This window comes from Euprymna scolopes, chromosome 4, assembly GCF_053919585.1.
Source record: "Euprymna scolopes isolate OS-2025 chromosome 4, ASM5391958v1, whole genome shotgun sequence".
Classification (NCBI taxonomy): domain Eukaryota; kingdom Metazoa; phylum Mollusca; class Cephalopoda; order Sepiida; family Sepiolidae; genus Euprymna; species Euprymna scolopes.
In genome coordinates this window covers 55,016,888-55,029,173 of record NC_136485.1, presented here as the reverse complement: position 1 = coordinate 55,029,173, position 12,286 = coordinate 55,016,888, and positions in this window count along the sequence as shown.

The window sequence follows — 12,286 nt, the reverse complement described above, 5'->3', positions numbered from 1 at the left end:
TCACTGGACGAATATTAACATAATTACATCCTTATTAAACAAGAGAAGAATCTAGGTTGTCTTCGACAAGGAAGGGTGAGGAACTGTCTGTATATGCCTCTTGAACAGATTTCTGTAACAAAAGTTTTTTTTTTTTACATGGAGTTCACCACTTATCAAGGCCCAATGGCTACTCAGGGATAAGGGTTATCGTGTGTACAGTAATCAAAGGGATAGTGTAGCAATAGTATTGGAGAATTGGTAAGGTGTCATTACTTAGGGGGACGGGTAATCAGGAATTTGTTTGTGTTGGACTTGAAGACATCCAGAGTGAAGTCGGGAGGGAAACAGACAAGCGGAGCAGAGTTCCACAGGCGTGCAGTTCTAAGAAAGAAGCTTTGTTCATGGAATCCACGTTTTGATTTAGGCACAGATAGGGAGTGGGGAAAATTATTGACTGTGGTTTCAGCTAGTCGGGTGTTTTTTTTTTAAAGATTGGCGGGGGGGGGACCAGAGAATGGAGCTCAGACGAGCACCTGCCATGGAAGTAACGATAGAACAATGACAGACTCGCTACGTCTCTTCTGTTGGAAAGAGGTTGCAGGGTAGAGAAAAGGGCATCCCCCAACAAACCACGAAGTCTGTTTTGTACTCTGTCAAGGCAGGATAGGCTGTTTTTAGCGGCTCCCGCCCAAATGTGGTAGCAGTACTCCATCTTTGGACGTACTTGGCTCTTATATAGATAGAGAATTGCATCATTAGTGAGATATCTTCTGGAGTGGAGTTGTAGACTGCACTCTTCCGCATCTTCAGTTTCTCACGGATAACTGTGTGTGCAGTTCGAGCACTGCCCTCAAACTGGGCACAGATGGCCAGTTATCCCAAGATCTATTGCAATAACATACTGATTTTTCAAGAGTCTATGACTATCTTAAATACCTCTAAAGAAAAGGATCGCAACTTATTTAAGGCACCCCACGCCTATCCCCCTCTTGTTTAGCATATATCTTCAAAATATAATCGTTCCTTTCATCATGCAACATTGTTAGTTGTTTCACGTTTGGAAAAGCCCGCATAAGACAAATTGAGTATTTAAAATTTTCTTCGCAATCTTTAAATTATATACTTTGGTTAAAATTGATGTGAACTTAAGAAAGTAATTTATGACAATAAAAGCGGTAAAATGCTCTACCACACTTTAGAGATCCCTAGATGTAAAAGATCTTTTTACTCCAATAGTTTCTTCCTCAGAACCGCTAGACTCTGGAATTCCATTCCAGGTCCCTGCTTCCCCAACAGTACTGACGTGCAGAAGTTCAAGTGTAACGTGAACCGACATCTTGCTGTCCAAATCCTTACATAGTACCCCAGTAGTTGTTGCCCCTGATAGTAGCCCCCTACACCAAAGTGGCAATGTGCCTTGTTTGGGGTGAAAATGTAATAAAAAAACAATAACCCAGACGCATTCAATATAATTAGTAACTTAATTAAACAACACAACTAAATCGGTAAATTATGTTCTTAAATCATCAAAGACTATTTTACACAACATTCATAACAATACTTTTACAGAAAACAATTCCTTGCACTAACCTATCAAATATTTTTAATTCTAACTTTTAAGGTTAGTGCGTACAACATAAGAGACACATCCTTTACACGTCAGAATAGAACCAGATATTTTTTCAAGTCTACCGGATAAGTTTTGTTTGGAAAACATTTTCACTTTAAAAACGCAACGAATATGTTCAACTATTCTAGTTCTCTGTTAAATGTTCGTATCAGTCACCTTCCGAATATCTTGAAATAAATCGAAACCTTGATCAATATTTGAATACTTTTTTTTCCATTTTTACCTTTATATTATAAATGATCGGTGATACTGTGTAGCTGCAGTAAATTTCTAATTACATGTATTTCATTCACTATTGTAATACGAGTGTGGTTCCAAAAGTAAGACATCCTTTTGTTACTGAAAACCTAAAACGTTGAAGAACTACGAAGACGGGGATAGTAATCTAAAAACAAGTAAAATTTTATGCTGCAGAATTTATTCTTTGCATAGTCACTTCTATTCTAAATTGGCCAGTGATGAACGACGCCATAAAATTCCAGAATGCAGCTTGTCCCCCATATGTCTGTCGCCATTCTGAAATAGATGAAACAATCTTCTAACCGTGCTGCCAGCAACTGATTCGGCTTCGTAAACATCTAAAAGACGTCGATAAATGTTGATCGGTACAATTCTCCGGCATAAAAGAGTTAATTGGCGCATCTCTTCTTCTGCTGCAGGTCCATGACAGGAGTTTTTTTTTTCTTAAGCTTGACGCCGTCATTATTTTAAACATAGAGATAGGACTTTCAGGTTATGAATCTAAAACTTTGGCTATAATAACAATACAATTTGCAATTCTCTCTGATCCAATTTAGGCGGAATAAAACAAATAGAAAAACTTACTTTTGGAACGTACTTTATATATATATGCGAGAGTGTGTGCTTATATATATTCGTGCGTGTCTGCTTGTAGCGATAAAGTGATAGAGAAATACAGATTGTCGAAGTTCACAGGCTTTCAAGATAAAAAGAAATGTCGGTTGACAACTGGAATCCCATGATTTATCTCCCTTTGACAGGCTGATCGCCTTCATTCAATGCGCAGATTATTCTATAATCCTTTCAGACACCTTGTAGTACACATCAGTTTTTCTCATAGCAATTCAAGCTGAACCTAATTTCAGCCCGAGAGACTAAAATATGCACTGGGTTTTTCTGTCCATAAATAATAGCACCACCACTGTACAAACTATAAAGTTGAAAAGCTAATAATCGCAAGTTTGATGGCAACACAATAATTCCCCAGACTTCAAAATAGCTCACACATCATAAAAGCCATTGAAACATTAAAAATATCTATAACTGTTATATATAAGTGTTCAAGACATTTATACTTGATTCCAATTATTGTATTTCTACGGGGTATTTTTATTGATATTGCTTTCACTTATCATCATTTAGTCAACTACCATTGTGACAGACATTGCATCTGTCATAATTATGCTTTCCTCTGTCGGTGCCTTTACTTAAGCTTAATGTACAATATACACGATCATTGAAAGTTGATTAAATGCTCGTATTTTTGTTCATTGCCGAATGAAAAACAACATAAGCCTTATCCTCGAGTAGCTTCTGGGCATTGATAAGTGGTGACCTCCATATACAAACCCCCCAAAACAACACCAATGCTATAATATAGAATAGATTTATTCCGATAGATATATTAATAGATGCCCATGTCGCTTAAGAAAAAATGGACACTATAGCATACTTATAACGATTCGCTATCAGTTAGCCCATCCAATCTGCAGTTTAGACCGATAAATACCTGTTTTGTCCACTCTTGTATTGTTGTACACTTTTACACACGTAGGCCCAAAACGTTGTAGCATAGTACCTCGTAAGGAGGATGCGACAAGTAATAACTTGACTCGTTTTTTACTGACAATGACATTTATTCATGCTCCTATTTCGAGTGACCTTTTCTTACAGCTGTGACGTCACCCACATGTCTAATGTAATCGCCTTCTTTAATGTGATCGCTCTTCTGTTTAAAGCCTTTATTTTTTAATTATTGTAGGGTCATTTCATAAACGGCTTCGTATCTGCATATAGAGGCAAAGCGCGCTCTGCTCCATTTTGATGCACGTGGAGTGTAGTCAGTATTTGTTTTCGAAAATCATTGGAAGCTATATATAAAGAAATACTCTCATGGCTAAGGTCGTTATGAAAACAAAACAAACATTACGCACATAGTTCCAATAAATCTGTTGAAACCTTTTCGAAATATCCTACACATATACTGATTCGGTGTGAAACTACGAAACAGTACTGTACGTGGATGATATATATATATATATATATATATATATATATATATATATATATATATATGTATATCCACCTTCACACATACATATATATATATATATACATATGTATACACACAGGTATATATATATATATATATATATATATATATATATATATATATATATATATCTTATCGATTAAGAAGGGCTTAGCCTCGAAGATCGTTTACATAGAAAGTTGCTCATATTTTATCCGGGCGTAGCTAAATAATATTTTTGTTTATTTTTTTATTTATATTATTTTCCTTAAAATAATAAAAAATAAATAAAAATATTAAATAAACCTACTAAGTATATATATATATATATATATATATATATATATATATATATATATATATATATATATATATTCAAGCAAATATTATTAAATACAACGGAGACATTTTTTCTTATGATTCTTTTTTTCAATTTTTCAATTTTTCGTATTGTCTTTTTTGTTTCAAAATCAAAAATATTAATAAAGGATCCATACATGTTGCTGTTACGAGCTCTTTCGATTCGTCCATGAATCATCATCAGGTGTTAAAAATACAGGATTGCGAAAATGAGGATTAAAAATGAAAACTAAAATATATATATTCAGTGATGAGTTAAAATAAAAGTCGATTAAGAATAAAAGTCGATTAAAAATTCGAGTGTTAAAACCAGCAAGTTCGTAGACACAATGTACGAAGTCCGTCCAACACGGACTACGCAAGACATTTCAGAACGTTACTGCTTTTTTGAAATGCAATGTCATTTATATTAGGTTGAAGAGTTCTAATGTACGACGCTTCAAGAATCTTTAATTTTTTTTACATTATTTTCCCGTTGTATAATTTTTGTGTTGTCAACGAGGACCTTTCTAACATTGGAGGGGGGACAGCTATGTTCTTTTTTTAACGACACAAGCGCGATTTACAAACATTTAAAAAAAGAACATAGCTGCCCCCCTCCAATGTAAGAAAGGTCCTCGTTGACAACACAAAAATTATACAACGGGAAAATAATGTAAAAAAATTAAAGATTCTTGAAGCGTCGTACATTAGAACTCTTCAACCTAATATAAATGACATTGCATTTCAAAAAAGCAGTAACGTTCTGAAATGTCTTGCGTAGTCCGTGTTGGACGGACTTCGTACATTGTGTCTACGAACTTGCTGGTTTTAACACTCGAATTTTTAATCGACTTTTATTCTTAATCGACTTTTATTTTAACTCATCACTGAATATATATATATATATATATTTTAGTTTTCATTTTTAATCCTCATTTTCGCAATCCTGTATTTTTAACACCTGATGATGATTCATGGACGAATCGAAAGAGCTCGTAACAGCAACATGTATGGATCCTTTATTAATATTTTTGATTTTGAAACAAAAAAGACAATACGAAAAATTGAAAAATTGAAAAAAAGAATCATAAGAAAAAATGTCTCCGTTGTATTTAATAATATTTGCTTGAATATATATATATATATATATATATATATATATATATATATATATATATATATATATATATATATAGCGTGTCTATAAAGTTCGTGCACAACTTAAAAATCTATAACTTTATTTGGTTTTTAAATATATTTAAAAGTATTAGATATTAAAAACAAATATTTTAAAACGTTTTTTTTTTCCATATTTTAGTTTATACATGTCCTCCATCATTAGAAATACAAATCGTTGAGGCGATTTTTGAGGTCACAGAAAAGACTCTAACCGATTTACAAAAATGTTTGAAATAATATTTGTTATTTTGTAATTTATATCTGTTAATGAACTAGTTTGGTTGCATACGTAATCGTTTTCCAATATCTAAAAGAAAAAAACTACTTACATGAAACATAATGCCATTTATACAGATTATTTCCATGGAAAATATCAAGAAACCAATGCAATGTTTACGAGCACACGAACTTCATGAGTGCCATATATATAAATATATATATATATATATATATATATATATATATATATACATATATATATATATATACACTAACATACACACAATGATGCGTATTTTCCCTGTGTTTATGGTATGTGGTATTGTGTGTACACACGTTTGTTGGGCCATAATATCTCTTGAAATATATTCTTCAATTAAAATGATAGTGATAACGGCCAAAAAGTTTTTAAACATTTAATTTATCTTAAATAAAGGATAAATTTCTGAAATTCCAACCGATATATAAATCAAACACGACGAGCTGAAAGTTTCTAAATAGTTTTTCTTACTTCTTATTTCGGTTGCGCGGGAAATTTTTTGTCAAAATAAACAAATAAATGAATAAACATTTTTTTCGTCGATATGATATGTGGCCTTCGGGGAGAATACATTTCGTCAGAAAGTTTTTCTTATTTTTATTAGAAAAGTTTTCGACATCCTAAACTATCAAGATCGGCAAGCTTTATATTATCTGCTGCAACAACATATTCTTAAATGAAGAATGATTGATTCACTGAAAAAAAATATACGAAAACCCAATAATTAAAATGTTTAAAATCGTACTAATTCGCCAATCACTAATTAGTATTGTTATGATGATATGGTTGAAGCCATGGGAACACATATAATCAATCATCGTTTGCAATTTGTCAGTCGATATACCGAAAACAAAATGAGATTAAAACATTGATTTCGCCAAGCCAACATAGAATTGTTCACAATTTTTAAAAACCGTGAAATATACAAAAGAAGTAATACACATATATTTCTTTAAATTGTTATAATTATGAGTTAATAAACAAGCTGGGAAATTACGTGGACACAGTTTGATATTTTATGGTAATAACTAAGACTATGACAACAGTATATTCTTTTCATTGTTTTGACTCTCGAGTATATATCCGACACAGTTAGATCAGTTAATCAACCGAGAACCACATCAGTCCATATAAAATCATATAAGATATCAACGGATACACACTCGAGAGTCCAAACAATAAAAATAATATGCTGTTGTCCCAGCCTTAATAATTATAAGGGCTGGGACAACAGAATATTATTTTCATTGTTTTGACTCTTGAGTGTGTATCCGTTGATATCTTATATGGTTTATATAGAGTGGTGTGGTTCTCGATTGGTAAACTGTCTATGTCGGATATATACTCGAGAGTCAAGACAATGAAAATTATATGCTGTTGTCATAACCCTAGTAATCACCAATACGTTTGCTGATATTATTATTGTTTTTACATGTGTGTGAAATATGATAATAACCATATATCCGGACACAAAAGATAAATTTGACTACCGTATTATACATTGTTTCCAAAACAGTGAGAGAAGCTTATTCCTGCTTTTAAAATGTTTTAGTTAAAATTAAACATAGTATTTGTTGGACTTCAGATTTACATACGCGGTAATTTATCTTGGCTTTGTTTCTTTATGACCGTTTTGTCTTTTTCAAGAGATACGACGGTAAACACACATACACACACATACACACGCACACACAATCTTATAAACCGGGACATTTCTCTTTACAGAAAGTATAATAGTAACAAGAAAATATGGAATTTCAAAAACAATTTGAATTTAAAACTTAATAATATATATATATATATAGCCGCCTTCTCCTTTTTTCCTATCTTTCACTTGGTATATCTCTTCCCTTTTATATGGTCTATTTGTAATTTCAACTTACCGTATATTTCGGCGTATAAGACGGTCCTTAAAGTTAAAAAATCATCTTTAAAAAACAATATTTTATAAGATACCGAGTGTTGCAATCTCTAGCCTAGGCTAAACAAACATGGTTTCGTGATTTACCGGTCGTCTTTTACAGCCGATATATGGTACATTTATTGAAATTTACCCCAATTTTGTCCCTCGTCTTATCTGACGGTCGCCTTATACGCCGAAATATACGACATTTTAACTTTATTATAATTTGATAAAATCTTCGCCTAACAAAAGTATATTAAAAATTAGGTCCTAAAAACGATAAGACGTGATGACGTTGTTGCTCTGAAAATAATTATAACAGAAACATATATGCACATATGCTGTCACTTATATTTGTATAAAAAACTGTATTATATATAAACGTGCAGAATGCAGAAAGGGTCAATCCAATGTACTTTAAAACAATTAACTAGTTCAGTATGATAGTTTGATTAATAGCATTGTACAGTAACTACCCAAGATGCGTCACAAAGCCCACAATCAATCATCACCTGTAAATAAATAGAGCAATAGATTTCTGAGAAAATATGTCACACGTTTAGAGAGCCATATTAAAGCAGTAGTTTTCGAGTTGGCATCGAATTTCAAAAAAAAAAAATCAAATTGATTTCCAATCGATTTCTCCTCATCATTAATTCAACGCTCTGCCACATTCTGTCCGACTGAGTAACTCGACAAATCGATAAACGTTTTCTTCTTAATCTATTAATCTGTTATTGGGAGTCAAATCACTAGGACTCAAACGGATCACATATTTATCATTTTTTTTAGAAGAAGCCAGAGGGTATCAAATCATAAGAAATAGTGCCGATATTTGTTCATATGTAATAGGTCAAGCATGAATATTCATTCAAATACATACATATGCAAATACACACATATATATTAATATATATATATATATATATATATATATATATATATATATATATACATACATACATATCTGCATAAAATATACGTTATATGATGCTGAGGAATGCCGTTGAAAGAGAGCGTGTGCAAAAGACAAAAAAGATTGACAAATAAAACACAGGAGTGTATTATCAAAACGAGAACTTTAACGGTTTTATTGGTTTGCAGGAAAAAAATCATAATATAAAGCTTTATTTTCTACATCCAAACGTTTGTGGTTCATTCACGAGGGAAATAAGCATTAATAATCATTTAGATTATTCAGTTTCTTGAGACTTTCGTTGATACATGCGAAACCGGTAAAGTTCTCATTTTTGCTTATTTATTTCTGTGTTTGATCTACTTTTACTTGTGCTGTTTTTCACCCCCCTCACACACACACACACCCACACACACACACACATATATATATATATATATATATACATATATACATAGACTTTTATACATCTGTATGTGTGTGAGTGTGTGTGTAAACAATTAATGATAATAAATTGCACATAGCAACGCACTTTACTGCAATTTACGCCGATAATAAGCATAAAATCTGTACCCTCTTTTTCTTTAACGTATATTACTTAAAATACACAGGTCTGTATATTTCTGTTAAACAGTAAAATGGCAAAAATGCAATAAATCATTAAGTTGATTACGTATGACTACAATTTATTCCTGACGTGTATTTCTATTTATAAAGATATCGGCCTTTCGTTTTTATTTTGTTGTTTCGTAATATAAATATCTATTCCCACCCCTTTCTCTCTCTCTCTCTCTCTCTCTCTCTATATATATATATATATATATATATATATATATATATATATATATTCTTCTATCTTATGAAAATAATTTGATCAAAAATCTATCTTGAGGTTTAAAAAAAATTGGTAATTTCGATGGCCTAAAAATTTCAAATCATTTACTACTGATCTAGTTCAATTCCAAACGATATCGTGTTTCTTATTATCTTGAAAAAACTGGTTTCCATACTTTTATTATACAATTTAATCCATCGATATATGCGTTTTTTACAGAACCTCACATGTCATAAGCTAAAAAAAACCATGTGCATAACATATTTTTAATCTATCCTCTTAATCAATATAATAATCGCTAATTCTTGCCATTCTTGCACAGATCGAAGTGTAGTTTCTGTTCTGAAACTACACTTTTTTTGTTCTTAGTTAGTAGAGGAGAAATTCTTCACGACTAAGACAATTTAAAAAATTTTTGTTCGTTTCTCCATGATAAAAAACGACCCTTATGTCTAACTCTGCCCTCGTGGGGATGCAAGTAACTAGAAAGAATATATTCACGAAGTAAATTTATATCACTGGCCGGATTTTCAGTTGCTTCCGTAAATTCGCAGCTAGTTAGACATGATGAAATCATTTTATAATGGAATACGATATAATGAAAAAGTAATCGAGTTCTCATGCCTTTTTTGTCACAAAACACGCTTATTATATATTTATATTATCAATCAATCCCGTTCTCTTTCTCTGTTATTTCTCTCTCTCACTTTGGATCTTTCTCACTCTCTCTGCACCCCCCATATATATATATATATATATATATATATATATATATATATATATATATATATATATATATATATATATATATATATATTGTGGGTGAGTTTGCATAAAATATCGACCACAGATTAAAAACGGTTTCTTGTCCAAAACGTCGGTGTGTTTTTGAGACGCGATTTAATAATTTTAACTAGTCTGTCTACATTCATACACACTAGTTATGTATTACCACCATTCAATTTAATCAAACCTAATTTCGTGGTTCAATCTTATTCATAAGTAATCCAAACAGAAACGCTAATTTTTCATCATTATCGGAAAGCGAAATGAAAAGTGTACGTTTCTATGTAGATTACATGCCATAAATATATTTTTCATACGACAACCCAATATTCTGACCGATTAGAGAAAGTTTAAGTAAATAACGTTAACATATTCTATGCTTTATAGTCGTTGTTTCATTTTATTTTAATGGAAATTCTCAGAAATAAATTGGCGTTTTCGTAGGGAATAAGTCATGATCTCTATCTTAGACACACATATATATATATATATATCCTAATGCTGCATTAAAGTTCTCTTTTAACTTTAAAACACTCAGTTGGTGAAGGAATTAAGCACACCATTTTCTCTCCCTAACTGACCATTTGAATATGTTATTATATGCCTTTCTGGCTGTCTATTTATCTTACTGGATTCCCGGAATAAGATTCGTCCGGTCTGGTGAAGTGTCTAGTTTCGTGCTGTTACTTGAAGTAATCTCACTAGGAGAAGGTGAACCATTCCTTGTTAAATTCAGTGTGCGTTCAATATACTGGGGGATCTAATTTAGGTCGCGAATACTATGCGATTTTTAATATTTAGTCAGATTATTTGTAGGAAAAACGTATCCACATGGTATATTTTTTCTGAATGACTCCTGTAAAAAGGACCTTACAAACGCGAGGCTTGTGCTTAGTAGGGATTTAGGTTTCTTTCCATGTATTCAAGTATCTCCCCGGCTTCTGATTACACGTGTACACACATTTCCAAGTAAATAACATATATATATATATGTATCCTTTAGATTACTTTATAAATATTAATTCTTTTATATTTATAATTTACTTTAGTTTTGCCATCTTAGTTCATTTTTGTAAACTTAACTGTAATTCTTATATACACACACACCCACACACATATATATATGTGTGTGTGTATGTGTTTGTGTGTGTTTGTGTGTGTATGTATGCCTATATGTATGTATGTCTGCATAATTTATACTATAATAATAAACTTTCAACGAGCAAACTACACGGAAGTACTGTTATTTCATTTTGAAAGGAAATCGTCTATCTAATATTAATCAGAAAGAATTGTCTTGTTCATTAATTTCCGATATCGAGTAGCCCAAATCATTATCCTTGCGTGAATCCTGTCTATATTGTCGCGTTCAAATTCGGCTTCCTTGTTGGTCCAATCGAATATGGCAGCTTCCTAAAAGGTTTCCCTCTTTACTTAGCTACAGACGCAAGTGTCCACTTTTCGCAGTTAGTTCCCATGCTGCCGAATAGTGAAACGGTTGTGGGTGACGAATTTATCCAAGAAAAAAAATCAATAGAGATTCGATTAATCGTTTTCTTTTGTTTTTTTTTTTTTTTTGCCCGATACATGAAAGAATGAATAGAGCGTAAAAATGAAGCTGTATAATCAATCGTCGATTGTGATGCGGAAAATTGTAGATCGGCTTTCATCAGTAAAGCAAACTTTTAAGAATACGTAATATATATTATTAAAAATGTAAAAAAAGGACGTGGCTTAATGATTATCGACGCGGTCTGTTAAAACTGCTATTAGGCATGATTTCTCTTGGGAATTCTCTGTTCATTTTTAATGTAATGGACTCTCTCAATCATTCAATACATAAATCCTCACCATTAGCGAGAGTGAATCCATATATGAAATTGATTATAGTGGATACCATGAAATAGATAACCCTCTCTCACGATCAGCCTTGTAATGATTATTCATGTCAACATACTAACTGGACGTGTTATTTCTGAATTGTACTTTTAGACGTATCATTTTATATGTGGTTGAATAATCTACTGAATCTTGCTATTTTGTTTATGGATGAGAAAAGTATTGGCTGTATCATACTTAAAGTCGTGAATATTGTAACTCGTCTTTAGCGGGGAGGAAAAACATAGAGTTCTTCTCAATACGGTCCATCTTAGATTATGATGTATTCAGAGATCCTTTACTT